The following is a 27,644-nucleotide window of genomic DNA, read 5'->3' as shown; positions in this document are numbered from 1 at the left end:
AACAATCACAGAAAAAAATATCAAAATGAAGCTCAACCCTATGCAAAAATTAATTCAAATGAAACACAAACTATCAAATTAGACCTCATTAATATTAATATAACGCTTTTCGCAGCAAAAGTTCCATTATAATACTACTGGCAGGTTGCTTACTCCACAATGCTCAGGGTACCATATGGTGCCAGGAATCAAACCCTGCCTCTTTCATGTAAAGTACTGCTTGGCCTCAAACACTCTCTCTGGTTCTGTAGAAGGTCCTCTTTAGATGGCGAAAAAAAGTGGACTCAGGTTGGGAAGATAGCTCAAAACTCTCAGGTTTAATTCATGATCCCCTGAACGTGCTGATTTGGACTGTAAAACCCAACCAGCAAGAGGCTCAGAATTAACAGGACTGGGTGGGCCCTTGGCCTCCAAACTGTTTAGGGGCACTCACCCCAAAAAATGTGGATCTCACTCGCTCCTTTTATAACATTCTGTCATGCAGAAGACCCTCCATAGAGTCTGATGCCACCTCACCTTCCAAAGTTCACCTCCCACAAACTTTCTACTCCATGGAATAGGATGATTCATTTCCCTACATAGTCCCTTTAAAATTCCAAGTCTCCTTCAAAGACAATGACCAACTAACTCAACACCAACTGTTACTGGAAACTTTCTGTGGCTACAGCAGCCACTAACCAAAGACATTGCCTGCCTCACTTCAAACTTTCAGTTACACCTCTACCTCCCAGGGACAAGGAAACAATGTTCCGACTCCTGGGTTGTGCAAGTGCTGTTGTATGTGCTGGGCCTCTCATCCAGTGTTTTTTACTGGTAGACCAGTGGTCTGAACTTTGCTATATCCGTGTACCAACAGTTTTCCATGGAACTTATCCCACCATTCTTCAACTCCCTGTTCACCTTCTCTCCAAACTACATTCTACCTACATTCCTTCTTTCTTATAGAACCTCAGCTCATCAGATGAGAATCCTGCCTTCACCCAGCTAAGTGCCCTATATACAGGAAGGATGCATACAATAAAAACAAAACAAAAACAAAGACATGAGCAAGTCCAGGAACAAGCATCAATTATACCACACAGCTGAAAATGGGGCTCTTCTCTAAGTATTCTTTGAATATTATTGATTATTGGAAAGAAATGCTTTTTCTGACCAAGACTTGGGAGCCTGAAGCTAACACAGTGCTCCCAGGGTCAGCACCCAACATTGTGGGGCCAGCACATGAAAGAGTCAGCAGACTGGCTGAGCTTCAATGCCCTTCTCTGACCTTGGAACCAATCCTCAGACACATTACCTGGTGCACTGTGCTGGGGGCAAAGACAAGACAAATGGCAGAAGTGCTACAGAAAACCACAGAGAGCAAGCTAGAGAAGCAGCATGGCCACGTGCACCAAAAACCATGACAGTTCTACAAGTACTTTAGCCCAATAACCTGAAGAAGTAACAGAAGAAAGCTGTGTTCACAATATTGAAGTAACTCAACATTTAACAAGGAAATGGCTAAGCAAAGGCTGCTAAGTCAATTCACTGAAGTATTACATATCTAATTATAAATAATTGAGAAATTCAAAAAGCCTTCCATAGTGTGACCCACAGGATCCTACAAAACCAGGCTCCCTACATAGAGGTGGGTGGAGTCATACTTTATCTTCTGGGTGACTGGTACCCTCCCTCTGGAACTTGGGGTGTTGCCCCAGCAGCACTCAGAAGCAGATACAGAAGCACACAGACACTGCCCTCAAGGATCTGTAAGTTTAGAGGAGACAGATTAGCAACCAGAACATTTCAGATGGAAAAACAAAGTCTACACTCATAAAAATACATAGGCCTGGGGCCAGTGTTAGCACAGTGAGTAGGGCATTTGCCTTGTACATGGCTGATCCGGGTTCAATTCCCGGCATTCCATATGGTCCCCGACACTGCCTGAAGTGATTTCTGAGTGAAGAGCCAGGAGTAACCCCTGAGCACCTTGGGAATAGCCCAAAAACCAAATAAAATAAAGAATAGAGAGCAGAAATCAATAAGAAAGCAGCTTTTGTGTTGACTGCTGGGGTCACAAGCAAATCTTGGGCTTTTCTATTTGTTTTAATAGTTGTAAAGAAATGCTATTAGATGGTATATACCATAGAATGTGATAAAAAGAAGAGATAATTTTTTTGTGTGACCATGCATATGACTTTGTATATAGTCCTAGCAGAGTATATTCCCCCAAGGGGAGGCTTGATTGTTCCTGCAGAACAGAAGGTAGTTGGAAACCTCCCCATACCACCACCAGTATGACCTAATAGCTTGAGTAAAAGACCAGACATGGGAACCAGAAGGCTCAGGTTTCCAGGTCCTGGTTTCATAACCAGGTAGTACACACCAGGGTAAGAGTATCTCCATGAATCTCAGTGCCATCATCTATGACTATTGAATGCTTCCATAATCTTTCCATCCCTTTAAAAAATAACAACAGACACATATACACATTACAACACCCCAGAGCAAGCCTGGTGTAGCCCTGAAAAAGGACAAAAAAAGGTTTTGTGAAAATACTTGTACACTCACAACAAACAAGCTGTTTAATATTTTCTTCACTTCAATTCCAAAAGGAGAAATGATGCTTGGGTAGCAGTCATCTGACCATCTTTTAAGCTTGTAAATCATGGAAGATTTCAAGGTCATATATTTTATCTGATATGTTGATATAATTCAGAATAAGGAGATGTGAGTACATGTCCACTTTAGTCTCATGTCCTTTCCACAAATGGAAGCCTCCAGCAGAATCCTGAAGCCCACCTGCCTGGCCCATACCTGAGATATGTATACTTCTGGCTATGCCCAAAGGATTAAGGACCTCAGAAATGTAAATTCTCGGGGCCGGGCGGTGGCGCTGGAGGTAAGGTGCCTGCCTTGCCTGCGCTAGCCTAGGATGGACCCCGGTTCGATCCCCCGGCGTCCCATATGGTCCCCCAAGAAGCCAGGAGCAACTTCTGAGTGCATAGCCAGGAGTAACCCCTGAGCGTCACAGGGTGTGGCCCAAAAACCAAAAAAAGAAAAAAAAAAAAAAGAAATGTAAATTCTCTCTTTTATTTTTTTTGTCCCCCAATTCACAATACAGATCAGGCAAAGGGCCTGGGGTTGAGGTGTATATGGTGTGCATTTACTATACCTCCTCTTTCTATACAATCAGTGTAAAGAACACAGCCTGTGGTAAGAATTGCGAGGCCTGATATTTCTCTTTTAAAACATTCCAGTATTGGTCATTAGTACAGACTACTCATGAGGCCACTCACAATGTTGGCTCCACAATGTTGTATGGAACAAACCATTACAGAACTTATCTCTAAACCGTATCCTGTGGTTTCAGTTCTGGATCCAAACTAGAATCTTCAGTAGAGCCACCTCCTGGCAGCATGAGTTTCCAGGGCATCTGTTTCTGCAGATTAGTAGGAACAACTGACCACTATGAAGACACTCAGAACTGTGGCATTCAACATGACCTAGAGCCAAGTGTAACTGGCAAAACCCTGGTCTTCCAAATGGGAAAAGGCTGCTGACCCACAAATAGAAAAGCATCCAGTATGTGGAACAAATCTAATTTTCCAACCACTGGAGCATGGACCTGGACAGGTCTGCAGGTGTGAATTACTGGAACAACCATTAGACACTCTCAATCTAAGTGGGCATATGAGGCAGTCTGTTTCAAATGCCTACTTGGGGGTTGGGAACCAGTGATAGCACAGAGGTAGGGCATTTATTTGCCTTGCGTGAGGCTGAACTGGGATGGACCTGGGTTCGATTCCCGGCTTCCCATATGGTCCCTCAAGCCTGCCAGGAGCAAATTCTGAGCACAGAGCCAGGAGTAACTCCTAAGTGCTGCTGGATGTGGCCCAAAAACCTAAATAAATAAATAAACAAATAAATAAAATGCCTACTGGGTGTCTGTCCTGAAACCCAATGTCATCAGAAGTCAACACCTACAAGGTACATGCTATTTACTCCCTTTTTAGCGTTTCTTTTGTTTTGTTTTGGGTTTTTGTTTTTTTTTTTTGGATTTTGGTTTTTGGGTAACACCCGGCAGTGCTCAGGGGTTCCTCCTGACTCTGCTCAGAAATCACTCCTGGCAGGCTCGGGAGACCAGATGGGATGCTGGGATTTGAACCACCATCCTTCAGCATGCAAGGCAAATGCCCTATATCCATGTTATTGCTCCAGCCCCTTTTTTACTGTTTTTTTTTTTAAGTCAAGAAACTATTAAAAGGGGAAAGAAGGCACCACATTCAAGAGAGAACTCAGGCTTCTCCAGGAGAGACCCCCCCCTCATAATGCAAAATAAAGCATTACAACCCCCAAGCTAAGATGCAAAAGTATGGAAATGAAATGTGTCCATTACTTCCATTTTCCTTACAAGGAAATGAAATGCAAGTGTACAGAGGACTAAGGGACCTGTCTAGCACTTAAGAGGCCAAGGCAGAAGTAGCCCATGTGTGGTTCCTAATCAGTAGACAAAGCCTCTCCAAATCAGGGAGTCACTCCAAAATAAAGGATGACCATGCCATCAGGAAGCATATTCCTAAAGAAGATATTCTCCTGGGAATCTAGTCCTGAACAACACTCCATTCAGGCCCTTCCCCTGAGAACCCTGTTGTCAGGAGAGGCCTCTGGCTTCTGTGCGGCCCCAAAGCACAGCACCTATAAGGAGTAAGAGGCCCACTACCTGGGGAACCTATCACAGACCAACTTTCTATGATCCATCACTGTAATGTTGAACACTATAGGTTAATTAGGAATTGGGGAAAGTGATGTTCCTATTCCCTGTAAAAATCATACGTAAGGCTCCCAGCTCTACCCCCAGAAAAGGATCTCAGAAGTAGGGTAACACAAACAGGGATACTCATAGGAATCAGATGGGAGCTTACTCATTATTCCAGGATAGATGACTCTAAGACTAAGAAATAATCCATTTACCTTTGCTGTGAGAGGCCAGAACACAAAGATATCAATTCAAACAAAGCCACTGAGAATACCCACACATAGAGACCAGAGTGGGTGAGGCACTTGCCTTGCATTTCACAGATTCAGGTTTAATCCTCAGTATCCCATATGGTACCTAGAGTCCCCACCAGGAAAAATTGCTGAGTACAGAACCAGGAGTAACCCTTGAGTACAACTTGGTGTGGGTGTGGCTCCCAAATCCAAAACACCAGAAAGAAAAAGAGAATACTAGGGGAGGGAGGGGTAAAGGGGGGGAAGAGAGAGAGAGAGAGAGAGAGAGAGAGAGAGAGAGAGAGAGAGGGAGAGAGTAGAGAGAGAGAGAGAGAGAGGAGAGAGAGAGAGGAGAGAGAGAGAGAGAGAGGAGAGAGAGAGAGAGAGGAGAGAGAGAGAGAGAGAGAGAGAGAGAGAGAGAGAGATACCAGAGAGGAAGTTCAAAGACATTCCCCAAAGGGTGGAGACACCCCACACCCCACAAGGCCTGGGTCTTCAAGCCCCACTCCTCCAGAGGTACCTAGAAGGCTTCAAATCTCAACCAATGTGCCAACAATTTCATCTTTTGCCTAATCAGAAACAACACAAGAGAAAAGCAAAGACAGTAAGTATCTGGTGGAACAATTGCCTCCAGAGTTTGAAATAATGTATCTAATGACATGTTGGTCTTGGCACAGAATACTTTCTCCACAGTTGCCACACATGTGCCCAAGGCTGTGCCCCAGACTGTGAGTACCTGTGAGCACTCATGTACATTTGGGTATGTCTGAGGGGGCAAGGCCAACAACATGCCGGAACAGTGAACTAGGAACCCGGGGTGGGGGGGGGGGGAGTAGTAGAGGTGTTAGCCATGCATGGGTAGCAAATACCAAACAGAAGAGGGTGAGGGATAAAAGTCATCAAGGAATGGTTTAGCACAATGTGAACTATGCGTGCTGGAGCAATAATAGTGTAGTGGGCAAGACACTTACCTAAGCCCACCAGGAATATTTTCTGGGCCAGGTGTAACTCCTTAGCAACTCTAGGCATGGCCCAATACAACAATAACAACAACAAGAAGTGAGAATTGTAAGCACAAGCCAGAAATGAGGTGGGGTTAACAAATGTCTGGGGGTATTTGAGGGGGGATGGCCACACCAGGCAGTACTTAGGGTTTATTTCTGACTTTTAAACTCAGAAATTACTCCTGGCAAGCTCAGGGGATATATGGGATGCTGGGAATCAAACCTGGGTTGGCCACATGAAAGGGTAATGCCCTATCTGCTGTGCTATCGATCTAGACCAATCTGGGGGTATTTTTGTAACAACCTTTTAATTTGTTGTTTTGGGGTTACACCTGGCAGGGCTTAAAAGCTACTTCCAATTCAGTGCTCAGGGGATTCATGCAGTGCCAGAGATTAAACCTGAATCGCCTTCATGCAAAGTGTGTGTTCAGCCTATGGAACTCTCCCTTAAAGACCCTTGTGGCTAGTTTTAAATAACCTCATTTTAGGGAGACCAAAAAAATATATTTTACCTACCAGTGGGCAATTAGCTCCTTGAAAGTCAAAAAAGGGAAAAGGGCTGAAGAAGATCACTGAAAAAAGGTCCTTGGTGGCTCTCGGAAAGCGGGGTGGGAGGTAATGCCACTGGGCAGCCCCATTATGCAACCACACTCAAGTTCAAAACTTCTCAAAGGAAACCTACAGGCATTTCCCACAAAGATTTACCACCAACAAGGACATGGATGGCCTGGAAAGGGGGAAGCTTCGAGCAGAGAAGAAAAGGACAGGGAAAATGTTTTCTCTAACAGATGTCATAAAATGACAGTCATAACAAAAATCGTGCTGCAACTAAAAGATTAGAGTTCATGGGTTAATTCACTTAACAGTAAAGACATCAAAATTCCTGTTGGCATCAAATCCAGGGCACAAGACCTGACTGAGAATCTTTTTAATCCCAAAGAGAAAAGGCAATTTTCCTGAGACAAATTCTGGATACTGATCCAAGTTTCTTCCTCCAAAATAAAATAAATCCTAATTGAGTCCTTTGAGGTCTCTGGGACCCTCTGAGACTCCATTGGGCCCTTTTCTCAGCTACTTACCTAGAAGGCTCAGGACTGATCATCACTCCTAGAGAGAAGAATCTGTACTCTCCACAGTGATTTTTGACCCAGCTCTCGTCCCTGGACTTGCAAGGAAAGGGAGTTTTTCAACTGACCCTGGCACTAACTCCGAGTCAAGGTCCAGCATAGTTCTCAGCAACAGTCAAGAATCACTTGGGAGAACACTGAGGCCTCCTGGCTCTCTAGCTACAAAGCAAATCAGCAGTGCCTGGAGGAGAAGAGCCAGTCTGCAGGTCATTAATTCTCAGCTGTTTATCAACCCCCACATCACTGCCTGCCCTATCCTGCTTGTCTCCATCCTAAAACATTCCAGTCATCTTTGATCCCTCCCTCTGAGGGCTGCAGAACACAGCAGTGAAACCCCAGGACAAAGCAACTTCCTTCCCCAAGCTGCCGACTGCTGCTTGTGCAGTCAGGAGAATGTAAACCTCTCTCCTAGCCCACCACTGTCACATTGAGTCCCACTAAGTGCTGTGGAGTTCTTTGCCTGAATTTCAGTCATTCCTCGGAGAGTCTTGAGAGGCAGGAGAAAGGGAATGCCAGTTCCACAACATTCCAACTTCCAGAGAGAGAAAGAGTACACAGGTACTCCTCACCTTCTGTCCATCTCACATCCAAATTCTCACTCCCAGGACTACCTCGGGCCTCTGACCAGGTCCTCACCACTACCAGTTCCATCACGACACGTGTGCATACTGCCCACCAGCAAGATACTCAGGGCAGTTGAACTTGAGCTACATTAGTGGTTCCTCAAAATCCCAAAGTGGTGACCCCTAAGATCACTGTGGGGTCCATGAGTCAAATTAGTTTGAAAAATACCAAGTCATCATTTGCCTTTTTCATGCTCATTCTCTTAATAGGATAGTTTTCCAAAAGTTTTATGACATGACAAAAAATGAAATACAGAAAGTATGTGAACCCAACTTCAATAAAGGTCAAATAATGCTACTCTTCAGCAACATTTTTTTTCTGGGACAGCTGTTTTTCAGAACACATGTAATTTGTGTATGTACTGGTCTGCATTTCTGTCAATAAGTACTTTGACTTCTCAGTTGTTTTTTTGGGGGGGTGTCTTTTGGAGGGAGGAAGTGAGTGTTGGTGTTAAGGGCTTAGTCCTAGCCTGTGCTCAGGGATCACTCCTAGCTTTTTGAAACCTATATGATATTGGGATCAGCTACATGCAAGGCAAGCAACTTAACCCTTGTACTATCTCTCCAGCCTCTAACTGCTCAGTTTTAATTTCTAACAGAGTAAATGCCATGGACATAACCCATTGAAACAAAAATCTTTTGAGAGCCTTAAATAACCAAATGCATACAAAGAGATCCAGAGACCAAACCATTGAGAATCACAGTCCTAACCAGCCCTCTTCAATCCCACCCAGTATGCTCTCAGCTCAGTAACCAGTCAGTCCTGCCCCCAACACACCTACTTCTCCTGGCATCACCTGGCTGATTACACTTCAGCTCTCCTTAAGCCAAATACAAGCAAGCATTCACACCTACCTCCTGGTTTCTCCCCAAGAGTCCCTTCTCCACACACTACCTTAAAAGGCTGCCTCTCACACCAGACGTAGTACAGTCCATTTAGAAACAAAACCAAATCCACACTCAGCAGGGCAGGCAAGTCTTGCTCGACACTTCAAGTCTGCTTTGGAGAGAAGGCCTGAACAGAGAATGGGCATCAGAGCCAGTATCTGCTGTGGACCCCTCCCCTGGGTCCCTGCCAGTGAGAGAAGTTGAGTCATCAAGCACAGAGAAACTTCTCCAGACCCTCTGGAGAGCTGGGAAGACAAGAAAAAAGGGACTCAAACCAAAAATGCTTTGTCCATTTGTCTGTAACTCTCACTCTCTTCAGGAACAATGCCTGGACACCCTAAGCTGGGCCTAGGCCTCTGGCTGGCTCCAGAAATCATCCAAGGTTACCCCTAGGGGAGGAAACACTGAAAGAGGTGGGGCAGGTGAGACGTAAGTTCATGAGTGTTTATTATTTAAATTTAGACTGGATTCATGTTGCATAAGATATAGTACTTATTTTCTTTTGCATACATCAGATGTTTTATCAGTGGTTATCAGACAGTGAAGAAGCCTGGAGCACAGGATAGACTAGGGTGGGGGTGGGCTCAAAGGGGTGTCATTTCTCCTCCCAGCCTTCACATATGTGAGTTTCATGTCCAGTTTCTGTCTTGTTAAAAAAAATAAAGTGTTGGGGCCGGAGAGATAGTATGGAGGTAGGGCGTTTGCCTTGCATGCAGAAAGACGGTGGTTCAAATCCTGGCAACCCTTATGGTCCCCCAAGCCTGCCAGGAGCGATTTCTGAGCATAAAGCCAGAAGTAACCCCTGAGCGCTGCCAGGTGTGACCCCCTCCCAAAAAAAAAAAAAAAGAAAAGAAAAAGTAGTGTTGGAGCCGGAGCGATAGTACAGCCGTAGGGTGTTTGCCTTGCACTTATGGTCCCCTAAGCCAGGAGTGATTTCTGAGTGCATAACCAGGAGTAACCCCTGAGCGTCACCGGGTGTGGTCCAAAAACAAAAAAACAAACAAAAAAGGAATGTAAAACCTGGAAGAGTGACAAACAGGATAGATGAGGTCCTTTCCTGCTACTGACCCAAGAACCTTTTGAGGTTCCAGGGCCCCTTCCCCAGCAGCTCTCCATGCCTCTCACTTGTGGTTCCCCATGTTCCTCACTACTCTGGGGTGCACACCACCTTCTTACTTGGGCTTCAACTTCCATGCTCACTCAGCATCCTCCCAAAAATATCTTCTTGGTAATGAAGCTGGTCTAGGTTTGACCAAAAGGAGGGGGAAAGGAGGAGAGTATGGAGTCTGAGACACAGTTCAGCAGGTAAGGTGCTTGCCTTGCATATGACTGACACAGATTCCCCCATGGCAACACAGGAGTGATCCCTAAGTGCAGAATCAAGAATAAGCCCTTAGGGCCGGAGAGATAGCATGAAGGCAGGGCGTTAGCCTTGCATGCTGAAGGGCGGTGGTTCGAATCCCGGCATCCCATATGGTCCCCTGTGCCAGCCAAGGAGCGATTTCTGAGCATAGAGCCAGGAGGAACTCCTGAGCGCTGCCAGGTGTGACCCAAAAACAAAACAAAACAAAACAAAAAAGCCCTGGGGCCGGAGAGATAGCATGGAGGTAAGGCGTTTGCCTTTCATGCAGAAGGTCATCGGTTCGAATCCTGGCGTCCCATATGGTCCCCCGTGCCTGCCAGGAGCAATTTCTGAGCATGGAGCCAGGAGTAACCCCTGAGCACTGCCGGGTGTGACCCAAAAACCACAAAAAAAAAAAAAAAAAAAAAAAAGCCCTGACCACTTCTGGATGTAACCCACACACTCCCCAAAAAAGGAGGGGAGAAAGCTCAAAGGGGGATGGACTCCTCTGACACCATGTTAAGGACTGTACCCATGCTTATACTCCCCAAGAGCAGCTCAGACAGCAGTTATCTATCCTAGATTCATCCATGAGGGCATAGACGGTGTCATTCAGACCAACCACCATTCTAACACCATCTCCATGATCCTCCAAAAGTTAGCAATATTAATATCTGGCTTTTTAGAATGATTCAAAAAACATTTCTCAAAAACTAAATTACCACAGCAATTCCTGAATTTCAACTCAGAAGAACAGAAGGTAGGTATTTAACAAAACGCCTACAGGAATGTACACAATACCACTATTCACAGCAATCAATAATTAGTAACAATAAATATGTCCATTAATTGATGAAGAGAGTAAACGAAAAGTGGTATATCCTGGGCCTGGACAAAATATAGTGGGTAGAGTGCCTTACCTTGCATGTAACTGACCTGAGTTGGATCCCTGGAATTCCAGATAGTCCCCCAAGCCTGCCAGGAGTGATCCCTGAGCACAAAACCAGGAGTAAGCTCTGAATACCACTAGGTATGGCCCAAACCCCAAAATACTAACATAAAAAGTATGTCCGTACAATAGGCTATGACTATTCAGTCACAAAATGTAATAAGGTACAGGACTAGAATGAGAGTAGGTATTGGCCTCACATGCAGCTGACACTGGTGCAATCTCCACATATGACACTCCGAGCAATGGCATTTTAGAATTGACCCTCAGAACCATCAGGGTTGGTGGTGACGCTAGCACCACACCCTACAAAAAGAAATTAAGTCCAATATATACTACCACATGGACACACCCTGAAAACATTAACCTAAGATGCAAGAAACTAGACAAAAAGTTTCATGTTGGACAGGCATAAGTGAAATGAGTCAAAGAGAAAAGAACAGACAAAAAATAATTACACTAATTTGCAGGATACTAAAAACAAAAACATAGTATGAGAATAATACCCGAAGACAATAGAAATGAAAACCAGGAGGATTATTCCATGGTGGGAAGCTTACCACCAAGGGTGAAGGTAGAGATGTGCTAAGACAGAGAAGGGACCATTATGACAGTGATAGCTGAAAATGAACAAGAACTGGGTGCTGTGAAGGGAAGTAAAGTGATATGCATGATCCTCTTCAGTATTAGTATTATAAACCATAGTGTTTAAAAGGAAAAACAGGGAAGAAGAGAGAAGAAAAGTATCTTTGTAAGTGGTAGGCCTGGGGGGGAAGGGACATTAGTGGTGGGAAATGTATGCTGATAAAGAAGTACATGTTGGAACATTGTATGCCTGAAATTCCACCATCAACAACTTTATTTTTTGCTATTTGTTCAATGAGTATTTGTTGTTGTTGTTTTGCGACCACAACTGGTGACGCTCAGGGGTTACTCCTGGCTATGTACTCAGAAATCGCTCCTGGCTTGGGGGACCATATGGGATGCTGGGGATCAAACCTTGGTCCGTCCTAGGTCAGCCGTGTACAAGGCAAATGCCCTACTGCTGCACCACCACTCTGGCCCCTGTGGTTGTTTTTAATATTTTACTGAAACCATTATGATTTACAAAGTATTTCATAGATTGGGTATCAGACATACAATGTATCAGGGCTCAACAACTTTTTAACTCTATGTCACAGTGATTCAATTTTTAAAAAGTCCCATATTCTAAGACTCCATTTCAATGACATTCCAGAAAAAGTAAGCTCATTTTGGTTGGTGGCTAAGAATTGGTGTTAAGAAATAAGTATAGGGGGCCAGGAAGGTGGCGCTAGAGGTAAGGTGTCTGCCTTGCAAAGGCTAGCGTAGGAGGGACGACGGTTTGATCCCCCGGCGTCCCATATGGTCCCCCAAGCCAGGAGCAATTTCTGAGCGCATAGCCAAGAGTAACCCCTGAGCATCAAACAGTGTGCCCCCCCAAAAAAAACAAAAATAAAGAAATAATTATAGAAAATTATTTGTTTATTATATATTTTGAACTGCAGAATGGTAGTACACATTATGAATATGGGTTGGAGAGATAGTATATACTTGCCTAGCATGAGGTCACCCTAGTTTAATCCCCAGATCACCATGACCCCTGAGCATAGCTAGGCTTGGTCCAAAACTAAAGAACATGATAAATACAGCCAATGATATACTTTCTTTATTTTTACTTGTTTTGATTTTGATACCTGGGCAAAACCCAGCAGTACATGAGGTATCATGTGGTGTCAATGACTGAACCCAGGATTCCTGCATGCAAAACATGAACTCCAACCTTATCTCCCTGGCCTCTCAACTGTGTAATGGGTTATCTGGCCTAGGGACGTGGGTTTAGTGATCACAGCAGCACTGCCATGGTAATACCTGGTGTGAAAGGCCAGCAAGCACCACAAACAAGTGTGTGACTCATTGGCATAGTAACAAAGGGAAATGAAGAGGAAAGCCAAAATCTTTGATTGGATTTAATAAATCAAATAAAATATTTCATTTTATATTGCATGCATTTTAATCCAAAAACAATGCACATGGTGGAGCCAGAGCGTTAGCACAGCAGTAGGGCATTTGCCTTGTACTCAGCCGTCCCAGGACGAACCTGGGTTCAATCCGCAGCATCCCATATGGTCCAGTGAGCCTGCCAGGAGCAATTTTTGAGCTCAGAGCCAGGAGTAACACGAGGGCCGCAAGGTGTGTCCCCCAAACAAAAACAAAACAAAACAAAACAAAACAAAAAAAAAAACAGAAAAAAGCACATGGTCAGGGAGTTATCTCAAAGAACTGGAGTGTATGCCTAGCATGCAGAAAATCCCAAATTTGATACTTGCTTCTGCAAGGCTTCCTAAGAACTGCCAGGTACTGCCCAGTAGACTCTCCCCACCCAAATGTACATCCAGTGCATTCCATCCTAGGTCAGAAGAGAACACGTTTTCACAAATGACAGATAGCTTACTTTCCTTCCTTCCTTCCTTCCTTCCTTCCTTCCTTCCTTCCTTCCTTCCTTCCTTCCTTCCTTCCTTCCTCCTTCCTTCTTTCCTTCCCTCCTTCCTTCCTTCCTTTTATTTGGGGGGGGCGTCGACACCCGGCAGCGCTCAGGGGTTACTCCTGGCTCTATGCTCAGAAATCGCTCCTGGCAGGCTCGGAGGACCATATGGGATGCCGACATTTAAACCACCGACCTTCTGCACACAAGGCAAACGCCTTACCTCCATGCTATCTCTCTGGCCCCAAATAGTTTACTTTCTATGCCCACTTCAACCACCCAGTCACTTGCCCACTCACCCCTCTGCCCACATACTGCCCCAAGTATAACCCAATCCTATGTTTCTCCATGAACTGCAGCAGTTGAAAAGAACAGGCGAGAAATTACATTTTAACTAGGTTAGGGCATACCCATCAGTGTTTAGGGGTTAGTCCTGGTTCTGCACTCATGGATTACTCCTGTAGGTTTTGGAAAACCAGATGGAATGACGGATAAAAACTGGATGGGCTTAAGTGTCCTACCCATTCTACTATTGCATCAACCCCAGAAAGTTTAGTCTTGACAAGGAGCCCGTGCTATGAGACCTGGGGGACATAGTGCCATTCAGGCAATGGGAGGAACGCTAGGGAATACATGGGGGAAAAATATCTAGCAACAATTTGGTAAAGAAGAATTACACGTGTCTCAAGAAGCACTGTTTCCCACTAAAAAAAAAAATATGTAGGGTAGGAGAGTGATGGGAAGGGGACATTTATATAAAGTCCGCCCAAGGCTCACGCTTCATGTGAGTGCCACACAATCCTCCTCCCAGCAAGACAGCCCTGTCCCCAGACATCAAATGTCCAAATGATCAACCTGATCCACACACACAGATTTCCCGACTGTGTGGAACCAGGATGGAGGAGGCCTTAGTGTGACTGTCTAAGTTGGTGTAGGAGTTCTTCCTCTTACAGCATCACCCTCAGGCAAGTTATGTGACCTCTCTGCATCTGGGTTTTCTTATCTCTTGTACTTCATAAGATTGCAGTGACTATAAGTAAGTGAATAGTGGCTTGGTGCACCACAATTATTGCTCACTATGAATCCATCACAGCCACTACCACCATAATATATAATCCCATAGCATGTCACTGCCCTAAAATGTATATATAGAAAGATTACCACACTCTTGAGGGGAACACAGCCAAGTTGAGTGGCCCCTACTCAGGCTTCAGGGCAGGAGGGGAGACCTGGGAACAGGGAATCAGCAGGCTATGTGCCAAGAAAATATCTGCCTATTGGGGAATCATGTTCTTAGGCTTTGGGAGGAGCTCCCTCTACTTATGTAGACCCTAACAGAGGTGGCCTGGGCAGAAAGCTCATCTCTGAAGAATATGAATGGTGCTGGCTCAAGGGTAGGGAGGTCATAGAAACCCATCTCCTGGAGGAAGTAGCCAAATCAGCACAGGGGACCAAAACCCCAGCCTGATCTCTCCTTTGCACTCACCAGACAGTCTGGTCCCTGACCCTGCCCAAGCTCTGGGTGGTCTTAGAGCTGTTTGTGATTCTCCTTCATTCATTTCCTCCAGGCTCCAGGGAGGCCAGGAGAGTGCTTCCAATGGACACCAGCAGGAAAAGGATGGCCCTTCTTAATTCTCTACTACTTTGCTGACAACAACTCATACTGCAACTCAAAGTACCTTCTCAAGTGGAATCAGCACTGCCACCCACAGAGCCCGCACACTCCTTGCTCTGCAGTCAAGGGTCACCCCTTGCAGTACTCAGGGTACCTAGTAGGGTGCCAGGGATCGAACCTGGGGTCAGCTGCATACACAGCAAGCATTCTGTCTGCTATACTCTCTGGCCCCTAAACATTCTTAAAACCAGCTCAATCTTAGGGCTGGAGCACAGAAGACAGGGCATTTGCCTTGCACACAGCTGGCCTGGGTTCAATCCCCAGCATCCCATATGATCCCCTGAGTCTGCCAGGAGTAATTTCTGAGAGCAGAGCCAGGAGTAACTCCTAAGTGCTGCTGGGTATGACACCCCCAAAAAATAACCAAGGGGACAAAAAGAAAAAAACCCACAACATATAGTTAGGTCTATATTGCAGGGATAGAGCTCTGAGGTAGAGGTTGTGTAGGATAAACAGATCAGTCCCTGGCCCCCTGATGCCACATTAAAGAAAAAAAAAAAAAAAGCTGTATTCAATATTTATACTTAAACCCGTGATGAAAAGCAAATCCATTTCAACAGATTGCCTTTGGCCCCTTCCAGCCTGATATAAGGAAAATTCTAGGGTATGCCAAGCTACTCAGTTGGGGAGAGGCAGCCTGACTTTTGTTTTGAAGGTATGAGGGTGGGGGAGAGTAAGGGAGACAGAAGCTTGAATGTCAGCTGTCCCACTAAATTACAGAGGCAGGACACTTCTCTGCATCAGTGCTTACAAAACAGGCCACGCAGACTGAGCGCCCACATTATCTGCAAACTTTCACCAAAAAAGTGATTTCTCTATCCTGCAGTGGCTGAGATCTCTGCATTTTCCACCATCCTCAAAGGAACTCAAATATAAGGGCATAGTGAGAGACCCCACTTTTCAGGGAAACACATACACCTGAATTCGGATTAACCTGCTCAATCAGCACGGGAGGGGGGGGGACAATAAATGGAGTCAGAATGTGAACCTAAATCTGTGCTGAAAGCACCAGCTTGCACCCAGGCCTTCCCTCCCCTGGGTACATTTAAAAGAAAATGGAAACTGTGTCAGATTTCTAGGTCAGAAAAGGTATCAAGCCAAATGAATGCTCCAGCTCTACTGAGACTACACTCCTTGAGTCCTGGCTCACACTTCACCAGCCCAACTGGAGAGAGAGGCTCAGGTGTGTGTACTGGGACACATCCAGGAGATAGACTCTTTCTGGTTCCACAGAGACTCTCAGTGGCCACTCCCCTCCACCCCCCCCCACCCCCCAGATTACCAGTATGATGCCTGAAAGTGTGCCACAAAGCCTGATTGGTCTCTGTAAAGCTCGTGCTTCAGTACCTCCAGAGATCAAGAAAACTATTTCTGGATTCCAATTCCTTTTTCAGGGGGAAAGGCAGTGTTTCCTGTTTAGGGTGGTGCCAAAGGTTTGGTCACCGCCACAGGCCAACAACCTAACTGGGGGATATGGGACACCCTGAGCCTGAAGAGATTTCAGGACTTACAGGAAGCATCCTGGTAGCCACCTTCCCTGCATGCACCCCACACACCCCAACAACTACGGAATTCATGTCAGGACAAGGCGTTGATTCTGATAGCAAAGGTTACTTGTTATCAGACAGGGAGGACAAACAGGACTTTGGAAAAACTCACACTGGCCTTCCTGTGACCAAGGCAGGTCATTATTCCTCCCTGGGTTTCAGCTACTCCACTCCAATTGGGCGTAACAATTCCTCACCCACTTACTAGTGTGATGGGAGTTAGTGCTTAGCAACTAACTGAACAAGCCCCTTCGGGTGGGAGGGAGGAATCAGAAGTAGTTCAACAGTTTTGATGTGTGTTCGCAATACAACCCCCACCACCACCACCACCCCACGCCTGCTACAGAAACAGCAGCAAGTTTACAAAGCGGTCTCCCAAAAGGAAGAACGGATTCCTGACTGATCCAAAGTTGGCATGGGAGCCTCTTGGGCACAGGGAGTCCCATATAACAGCCCATTGCTAAGCATCTTGGTGACCGCAGAGGGGCCACCCTCGTTCTCTGAAATCCCCTCTTCTCCTACTACCCATGCTGGCACTGATGCCACATTCCTTGGCACCCAGCTGCCAAGAGTGGAATGAGATCATGGGATAGATGCTCTATGTGCAGGGAATGCTGGGGCATATGGCGTAAGCCTATCTGCACAAATTGCCCCAAGGCTGAGGGCAGGACAGTGGAGCATGGAGATACCCAGTTGAGCATGACAAGAGAAGGAACCAAAAGAGTTACAGGTTCTGGGGCAAAAAGACAGGCTGTGGTTTCATGTGCACTAGGATGACCCTGACAGAAAACCACCAAGTGGCATAGAAGATTCTAGTTCTAGTCTCCAGAGACAAAATGCCAGCAAATCAACCCACTGCCTCTCTTGCTCCAAAAGGAAGTGGCAAGAGAGGGGTGTGGAGGGTATTCAGGGTTAAAAATTTAGGGCTTCCAAAACACTGCCTTGGAAGATTTCACAGAGCCCCAACTTCAAAGACTGGATGGTCCACAAAGCCTGAGTAAGAGTATTCTAGTCTATCTTTCATGGCCACCAGAGAGAGGATGGAACAGCAGATGGGTAATGAAGTAATGGACCGGAGAAATCACCCCCAAGTTCCAAACCCATGCCACCCAAATCTGGGTCATCTATTCTATTTCATAAAGTATTTCCTTTAAGACACCTCAATTTAGGGGCAGTAGATATGGCTCAAGTAGTGAAGTACATGCTTGGCATGTGACAAGGTCTCAGGGACAACCTCTGGTACATCCCCTGCTCCCACCCACAGCACCATGGGGTGAAGCCCTGGTGGCCTCTGGACACCCTGGGTGTGCCCTCCCTAAAATAAATAAGTAAACAAGTCTCACCCCATGATCTAATGAGTTTGCATTACATGAAAAAGTGAGACTTGAAGACAGTTATTAAGAATAAAAGGAAAATCTATTTTCTTGGGCAAAATGCTTCCAAATTAGGGGCCAAAACAGTAGTATAAAAGGCTGACTCAAGTTTGATCCCCAGCATCCCATAGGGTCCAGAGTCCCACAATGAGTGATTTCTGATCACAAAACAAAACGTAATCCATGAGTACCTTCAAGTATGGCCCAAAATGGAAATAAAACAAAACAAAAATAACACCTTCCAAATTAGCAACCAGAGCTCTTCACACTTCCCACTAACCTCCCTCTCTACAGATCACAAGGATGTGGATCTCTTTTCCCAGACTGCAATCCTCTCTTTTTATTTCAAGACTAAGTGGCAGCCTGGGAACAACTTAAAGATAAACATCTGGGGCCTTGCACGTGACCTACCCTTGCTTCCCATATGGTCCCCTGAGACCACCAGCATTAATTCTGAGTGCAGAGCCAGGAGTGGTCCCTATGCAAAGCTGGGTATGGCCCCAAAACCAAAATTATAATATTAATAAATAAAGATAAACATTCCAAGTCAAAATTCTTTATTCTAGCTAAACAGCACCAGGGTCGTAGCAATCAGATTGCCCAAATAAAAACATTTCCCCAGTGAGAGGAAAGAGGGAATAGAGCACACTTCCTCAGAATAACAATTACTACAAAGAGGGCCCAGCCATTCCACTGACACCCACTCCATAGAAACAGAATGTGGGCACCATCCTTATAGGTTCCTTGATTCCTTGGGAAACTAAGGCTGCCCCCACCACTCACTCTTTCACTCACTCTCCAAATTCAGGCCTGTTGGACCCTGGCCAGGACCCTATACACGTAGATAGGGTCAAAATTCTCACAATGCACTAAAGGGAAGTTCCAAAGATGAAAGATGGCCCCAACATCAACAAGTCTAGAAATGGGTAGGATATGAAGAGCAAGTGGTATAAGGAGACCAGCGAACCAGGAATCCTCTGGATGCAGACACCATTGTATATTCCACCTTCTACACTCCTTGATGGCCTCAGAAGTCCTACTGAGCACTGGGAGAACCAGCCCTGGAGGATGGCTTGTCAGAACTGGATAGTGCCACAAAGTTAAATTACATACATACAATAACTTCTTTATGCATTAAAATCACAATATTTTGAATGTGTTCATTAAACAGAACAAAGACCCCAGACACAGGGTCTCAGGGGCAGTCAGGACTACTGGGTGCACGACTGGTCCTGGAAATTAAGTTCACATCTGTCCTGGTTGTTTTAAGGCACTGAGCCATCTCAGGTCCTTTCTCAACAGGCATCCCTAACAACAGGGCTATCGGGATTACCATGCTTACAAGTAGCACCAGAGTCTAAAGTGGAGGCTCTGCACTTGCCAGGTGAGAAAGTTAGATCCTGCAGCCTTCCTCACCCCAAACAGTAGGATGTCCTGATGGCCACAAAACATGCAGTAGCACTAGGATCTGAATTCAAGACCTTGGCAGGTTCTTTAAGCCAAGACCCATTTCTCATTTTTATTTACTTCTATGTGCTTCTTGTACTGCTGGGAGAAAACCCAGGACCTCAAACAGGAAACGCATATGATCTACCACTAAGTAACACACCTAGCCTTTTACTCCTGCCCCATCCCTTTGTTGTAGCAATGTTCAGGGGTCAGGGACTTAGTCGTGGTGATTATGGAGTGTGGGGGTCACACCATTGTCTGTCACATGCTAGAAGGCACACACTATGGCTTTGGAATACAATGGCAATGTCAGTGACACCAATAGTCAATGTAGGTCAATGCAGGGAAGCATTGTCACTCTCATCTCATACACAAGATAGATACTGTACATAGATACAGCCATCTCTTATTTTTTTAAGTTAAATCCTATGTGTAGCTTGTGTTTGACTTCTATGGGTCAGGGTTAGCTTAACTGAGGGATTGGCAAGCTATGCCCTAAACGGCACATCTATCTTGCTGGCTGTTTTATTTTCTTTTTAAATAGGGCCATAACCAACACTACAGGGCAAGGCCATGCCTGGGACCATGGTCACTGATGTGGGCCAGACAGTCTGGGGCAGTTCAGAGCTCAGTCTGGTGACTCCATGCTCAGGACCTGGGACTCAAGGGTTAAGCTGTACAAATAACCAGATATTCACCTCACTGACTCAAAAGCAGAGGGCAGATTTGGAATGTGTGATGTGACCCTAGTATACTCTTATTTTTCAATAAGGAATAATTCAAATAACATTAAATTTTAATCATTTTCAAGTAAAAAAGTCAACAGCCAGTATATTCCAAGTGTTTATGCATGTCCCCAATATCTCCATCTAATTCTGAAACATTTCCTCACCTCCAAAATAAAGCCCCATTTCCATCAGCAGGTTCTTGATCCTCTTGTGTAGCCCTTGGCAACTGCAATTTGCTTTCTGTTTTTAGGGATTTACCCATTCAGAACATTTGGTATAAATGGAGCCATATGACATGTGGCTTTCTGTGTTTCTTTCGCTAAACATCATGTTTTTGAGGTTTAGTCTTACTGTAGTATGTCTTAGTACTTAATCCTTTTTATAACTGACTGATATTCCATTGTGTGTATGCCTCACAATTCCCTTATCCATTGTCCCTAGATGAACATTAGGGTTGTTGCTACCTTTTGATACTTGTGAATAGCGCTGTTTTGAACATCTGCACTAAAGCATTTGTTTAAATGTGTTTTCAATTCTTTTATATATATACTAGGAGTAAATTACTGGGTTATAGGGTAATTCTTTTGAGTAACTGCCAAAGTGTTTTCCACAGTGGCTGTACCATTTAACATTTCCATGAGCAATGTATGAGGGTTCCAGTTTCTCCACATCCTCAACACTTACTACTTTCCATTCTCCTTTTAATTATTATATAGCCATTCTAGTGGGTTTGAAGGTTCCAATCTGCTTTTCCCTAGGGCCATGATGTGAACCATCTTTTCAGTGCTTGTTGGTCATTTGTAAAGACTGGTAGTTGTTGACACAGCCACTGCCAAACAATATGCATAAAAATTACAAATCTCCTAAAAAGGGTGGGCACATTTTCCCATTGCTTCTAAAATAAATATTATATCAAATAAAAAAGTTTCAGGCTTGGAAAAATTCTAAAAATGTCACAAGACAAAGGAAAAAGTTGATGATATGGTTCTCAAAGACTTCCTGTGTCCCCTGCTCCTCCTTCCCAAATGTCTGGATCTGGACTTCTCGCTACAGACCCACTAGCCTAGTCATCCAGGGCACTGTCATGTCCAGGAGCAGAAAATTCTTTTTATTTTCCCCGTTTTTTTCACTCACACTCGGTGATGCTCAGGGGTTACTCCTGGCTTAGGGGACCATATAGACGCCAGGGGATCAAACTGCAGTCCATCCTAGGCTAGCACACGAAAGGCAGACGCCTTACGGCTTGCACCACTGCTCTGGCCCCAAGGAGCAGAAAATTCTGACTAGAAAGAGGAATGAGAGAAGACTCAGAAGGACTGAAAGCACCCTGGGAAACAAGAGCAAACTTCTCACTCCACAGATAGGAAAATGGGAGGTTGGAAGATGAAAAAGAAAGCAAACAGTCTCACAGCAAAGTCATAATGACCCACACAAGCACATCTTCAGATGCAGTGAGTCCTTCCACAGAAGATTATGTCTGAAGTAGCTCATATTCAAAGGAAAATAAAGCTTCACACTGGGTCACTCGCCAGCAATCCAAGGAACCCAAGCAAAGCTGGTTAGAGGGACTGAAAGCTGAACCTGATGGACCTGCAAACCTGCTTCTTCTACTCCTTTCAACCAACCCAATTCCACAGGACCTCCTAAGTGTGAGTGTTCCCTCCCTGAATATCAGAATTCCTCTCTCACTGCCACTCCAAACTCTTAACTCTACAAGGTCAAAATACTATATAGTTGGGGCCGGGCGGTGGCGCTAAAGGTAAGGTGCCTGCCTTGCCTGCGCTAGCCTTGGATGGACCGCGGTTCGATCCCCCCGGCGTCCCATATGGTCCCCCAAGCCAGGAGCAACTTCTGAGCACATAGCCAGGAGTAACCCCTGAGCGTTACCGGGTGTGGCCCAAAAACCAAAAAAAAAAAAAAAAAAAAAAAAAAAAAAAAAAAAAAAAAAATACTATATAGCTTTTGACAACTCCTCATCCCTCACGTCGTTTATTTGTAGTCTGTTAAAGGTCCATTTAGGGCAGAGATGGCAGATTGAAAAATCTTTTTTAAAAAAAGATATTTCTATCTACCCATCATCCCAATTCCCACCTCCAATCATCTGCCAATACCCTGGCTAACACTGCTCTCCTCAAACACTGACCTGGAGAATGCAAAAGATGGTTTGTTTTATTTATTTGGGCAACTGCAAGGGACTCTATTAATTAGACCTTCTGCTTTTATAATTATTTTCCTAAAATGCATATCTGATCAATTTAATAACTATGCATAAAGCGTAAAAATAATTCTAAAGGCAGTGGTGATAGTTCTTCAACACTATGGAAGTAGCTAAGATACAGTAGCTAGGGGCTGGAGAGGTGGCGCTAGAGGTAAGGTGTCTGCCTTGCAAGCGCTAGCCAAGGAAGGACCGTGGTTCGATCCCCCGGCTTCCCATATGGTCCCCCCAAGCCAGGTGCAATTTCTGAGCGCTTAGCCAGGAGTAACCCCTGAGCATCAAACGGGTATGGCCAAAAAAAAAAAAAAACAAGCAAAAAAAAAAAAAAAGATACAGTAGCTGTGTATATCAAAACGCTAAGTTTTGGGAGTGATAATATGTGTAGAGTGTTTGTCTTATACACAATTGAGTCCTGTTCGATTACAGGCATCCCACATAGTCCCCAGAGCATTGACAGGAGTAATTCCTGAAGGCACAATCAGGAGCAACTAACTACTGAGCACCAACGGGTGTAAATAAAACAAAGAAAACATATAAATTAACACTACTGTAACCATGTTATCTAGACTATAATAAAAAAATAACCATAGATACCTAAGAAAACATTAGAAATTATCTTATAATCTTAGCAACCACAACAGAAAAGCTTAGTAGAGATGAGTTGAGGCTTAGTGATAAAACACTTTCTTGCATGTATAAGGCACTAGGTTCAATTCCTGGCACCACAAGGAAAAATAGAAGATAAACTACAAACAATAACGGAAACACTAAAATTTGACTTGCACATTAAAGGCATTGAGTGAAAAAGGAAAATGATCATAAATAAAGGACAAATGAAAATAACTATAGTCATTACTAGTTGTTCAATCAGTATCTTTTTTTTTGGAGGGGGCCACACCCGTTTGATGCTCAGGGGTTACTCCTGGCTAAGCGCTCAGAAATTGCCCCTGGCTTGGGACCATATGGGACGCCGAGGGATCGAACTGCGGTCCGTCCTTGGCTAGCACTTGCAAGGCAGACACCTTACCTCTAGCGCCACCTTCCCGGCCCCGTTCAATCAGTATCTTGAACAGGGGTCAGTAAACCGTAGTTCACAGGCCAAATCCTGTGAGCTACCTGTCCTTATAATGTTTTATTGGAGTCATGGAGTGTATCAATTAGGGCCTTTGCCTGGCAGGTGGACAACCTCAGTTCAATCCTGGCACCACTATGGTTTCTCAAATATCATCAGGAGGGGCAGGAGAGATAGCATGGAGGTAAGGCGTTTGCCTTTCATGCAGAAGGATGGTGGTTCAAATCCCAGCCCCAGCATCCCATATGGTCCCCCATGCCTGCCAGGGGCAATTTCTGAGCGTAGAGCTAAGAGTAACCCCTGAGCGCTTCTGGGTGTGACCCAAAAACAAAAACAAAACGAAAAAGAGTATCATCAGGAGTAACCCCTGAGCCATGAGTAAGCTGTAAGGACTGCTGGGTGTGACCTAACTCTCCCACCCCCAAGTGTTGTTGGAAATCATTATGCCTATGAGTTCACAGCACCTATGAGAGCAGCTTTTTCTCTCACTAGCTTTTGTTCTACACTAGTTATATGGGCAGTAACAGAGCCCATAAGGCTAATTATTACCAAACCTTTTACAGAAAAGATTTGTGGTAAAGACCAAAAATAAAGAGAAGAGATTTGTGGACACCTGACCTTCTACCTATACAGAAGGTTCTATAACCTTCTGGATAAGTGAAAGCTGGGAAATGAACAACAAAAATAAGTACCAGAGGAGTTGGAGAGATAGTAAAGTGGGTTGAATGCTTGCCTTGTGTGTGGCCAACACCTACCTTATTTGGTCCTTCAAAGTGCTGCCAGGAGTAATCCCTTAGCACAGAGCCAGGAATAACCCCTAAGTACTATCAGGTAAGCGCCCCCCAAATACTACAAAACAGACTTAATATCTCTGCTCATTAGAAAATTATTAAAGAATTACGGACTCTATAGCTAGTCTAGAGGCTTACGGTGACTGCCTCCCATACAGCTGACCCCAGTTCAATCAGAGGCACACATATGGTTCCAGAATACTTCCAGCAGTGAACCCTGAGCACAGAACCAGAAATATTCTTAGGCATCAAAATTCCCAAAGGAAAAACAAGTAATTTAATAATTTCATTCCCAGCAAAGGTTTGACACAGCCTTTTTTAGACTGGGTAATATCTGTAAAAGAAAAGTTAATGCATTTAATGTTAACCAACCATTCTATTTTTAGATGCTGTCCCAGGAGAAATACTTGCATTTGTGCATGCACACATACCCAAAAGTTTTTAGAATGCCCTTTGCTACAGCATTCTTTTTTGGGGGGCTGGGGGAGCTCAGGGATTACTCCTGGTTCTGCACTCAGAAATTACTCCTGATGGTTCTTGGCTGGGGGCGGGGGGATAGGCATGTGGGATGTTGCGGATCAAATGCCCTATCCGATGTATTATCTCTTTGATCCTCATTCACTATCTGTAACAGCAAAACCTAGATGTAACCTTCATGTTTGTCAGTAAGGGAATGGTTAAAAATTACAGTATAAAAATGTGAGTCTTCACTTAATCTGGAAACAAATGTATTATGGTCAACTATGTGATGCATTTTCTTTAAATAAAGTAGAAAAAGAAAAAGAAATATAAGTGTATGGAACTGGAGAGACAGTATAAGGGTTAAGGTGGCTTACTTGCCTTGCTTGCAGCCAAGCCAGGTTTGATCTCCAGCATCCCATATAGTCCCCTGAACACTGCCAGGAATAATTCCTGGGTGCAAAGCCAGGAGTAACCCCTGAGCAATGCCAGATATAGCCACAAAAAGAAAAAAGGAAGGAAGGAAGGAAGGAAGGAAGGAAGGAAGGAAGGAAGGAAGGAAGGAAGGAAGGAAGGAAGGAAGGAAGGGGAAAAGAAGAGGGCTGGAAGAACAGCACAGTGGGTAAGCCTTACACAAGACTGACCTGGGTTGGATCCCTGGCATCCCATATAGTACCCCAAGCTTGCCAGGATCAATTTCTGAGTGCAAAGCTTGGAGTAACCCCTGAGCACTGTCAGGTGTGGCCCAAAAATCAAAAAGAAAAAAAGAAAAAGAAAAGAAAAGTGAACCTGGCATCTTTTAATATAATGCTATGAAAAGCAATTCAAGACATGTTACACCAAAATAAAATTACAGAGCAAACAAAAGATGTAGGTTTTTAAGTTTAAATTGTATGGGGGCAGGAGCGATAGCACAGTGGGAGACATTTGCCTTGCATGTGACCAATCAGGGTTCGAGCCGCAGCACTGCCAGGAATGACCCCTGAGTGCACAGCTAGGAGTAACTCCTGAGCACTGCCAGATGTGGTCAAAAAAAACCAAACAAATTAGAAAGTTTAAATTGTATATTTAATTCATTTGTATGTGAATAAATATAGTACTAAAGAATAATCACCACACAGACTCGGGGGTGGGGGGAGGAGGATCATGGCATGATGTACAGGATTGTTACAGGATTGGCCCTGGAGTAATACAGTGGGAAGGGTACTTGCCTTGCATGTGGTCACCCAAGTTCAATCCCTGGCATCTCATATAGTTCCCTGAGCATGAGGAGTAGTTCCTAAGTGCAGAGCCAGAACTAAGCCCTGAGCATCAGCAGGAGTGGCTCAAAATAATAATTAAAAAAAAAAAAAAAAACTGTCACAGGGCCTAGAAGACAGCTCTGGGGCTTTAAGTGAGGCAAGGATGAGGCCACAAATTCAAACCCTGGTGCTTCCTGCATGCAAGGAATTTTGACAGCTCTGCAGTTATTGATCCCAGTAATAAAAACAAAAACAAAAGCCAAAATAAAAGACAACCACTTAACACTTATCCTTGATCACTCTAGATTCCAGTAGCAGAATATCGCCTGGTGGGATACACTAACTACAAAGTCTGCCTTCCACGGCTTTTACTACAACATAACTAACTGTTCTTGGCACAAACATCTTTTTTTTTTCTTTTTTTTGGGGGGGGTCACACCCGGTGGTACTCAGGGGTTACTCCTGGCTGTCTGCTCAGAAATAGCTCCTGGCAGGCACGAGGGACCATATGGGACACCGGGATTCGAACCAACCACCTTTGGTCCTGGATCGGCTGCTTGCAAGGCTGTGCTATCTCTCCCGGCCGGCACAAACATCTTTACTGTGTTTTCGTGGAATGGTCACTGAGGATCTCTAACATGACTGTCCTGAACTTAAACTTCAACTGGACTGAAGCCTGACTGTGAGAATTCTAACTGTGGGCCCTCACTGGAGGGCCTCACTTCTCCGAGATTGAATCTTCTCATCAGTGGGTGGCTAGATACAGTTCAGAAAAAGGTATCTGTACCTCTCAACCAAGAAAACACACACCTGAGGGGATAAACTTAAATCCAAGAAGGCTCAGCAGGGGATGATGACATCTCATGAGCAGAAGCTGGTCAATGCTGCTCCCATCCTCTCTGCTCTCCTAGTCCGCCCCCATTAAAGAGGGGGTGGCCTTGATGATTGCTGATCTATCTTCCAGCCTGTCTGATCTAAAATAAGCTCAGGGTGGGGAAGGACAGCAGGAAGCAGGAACTTGGGGGAGACTGATGAGTGGCTGAGACTTTCTAATGAAGCTTGGGGGATGAGAGTAAGAGGCTGAGGGAGGGCCGGATGCAAGAGCAACAGCTAAGGCAATTGGCAACAGCCTGGAGCCTCAGTCCTATTTCAGAGCAGTTTCTTCCTGGACAATCCCAGGAGGTAAAGTTGGCCTAATCTCTCCCGCACAAATAACCTCACTCATTTCAGAACTACCATTCCAGAGCAGTGTTTCTTAGTGTTTCAGACTCTGCCCACCCCCATCCCCACTTTTAACCTTGTTTCCTTTCTGTTCCTCCCTCAAGTTCCCCATTCTACTGGTCAGTCCCCAATCCTGTGTAGTGCTCCCCCCCCCATTTACAAGATTGTCTTCCGTGCCCCTTAGTATATCCTAGGGGCACACAGGAGAAATGTGCCCTACAGAATTCAGGCCTGTTTCATAGCCCATAGTTCAACTGTGAATACAGTGAAAGAATAAGTTTAAGTACTTTAAATTTGCAAACCCTGAGTCCAATCAACAGTATGGGTTTTTTCCCCAACCACTTAATCTCAAATATACATATTCCAAGCTAGCCCAACAACCAGTTTTGACAGTAGTCTAGCATTACCATGATATTTTCTTAGAAAGACCTTTACAGGGACCGGAGCAGTGACGCAAGCGGTAAGG

The 27,644-nt window shown here is 44.8% G+C and overlaps 1 protein-coding gene and 1 non-coding gene across 8 annotated transcripts in view; both read right to left on the bottom strand.

The window, feature by feature from the left end:
- The window catches only part of MPRIP (myosin phosphatase Rho interacting protein), a 151,316-nt gene that overhangs the window by 121,268 nt on the left and 2,404 nt on the right, over positions 1-27,644 (bottom strand). The gene's annotated exons all lie outside the window — the stretch shown is intronic.
- On the bottom strand, positions 3,079-3,212 carry LOC126014790 (small nucleolar RNA SNORA51). The gene has a single exon (XR_007497783.1). It is a non-coding gene; the product is annotated as a small nucleolar RNA SNORA51 (small nucleolar RNA).

The sequence above is a fragment of the Suncus etruscus genome, chromosome 7, assembly GCF_024139225.1.
Source record: "Suncus etruscus isolate mSunEtr1 chromosome 7, mSunEtr1.pri.cur, whole genome shotgun sequence".
Classification (NCBI taxonomy): domain Eukaryota; kingdom Metazoa; phylum Chordata; class Mammalia; order Eulipotyphla; family Soricidae; genus Suncus; species Suncus etruscus.
This window is presented reverse-complemented; position numbering and strand designations above follow the sequence as displayed.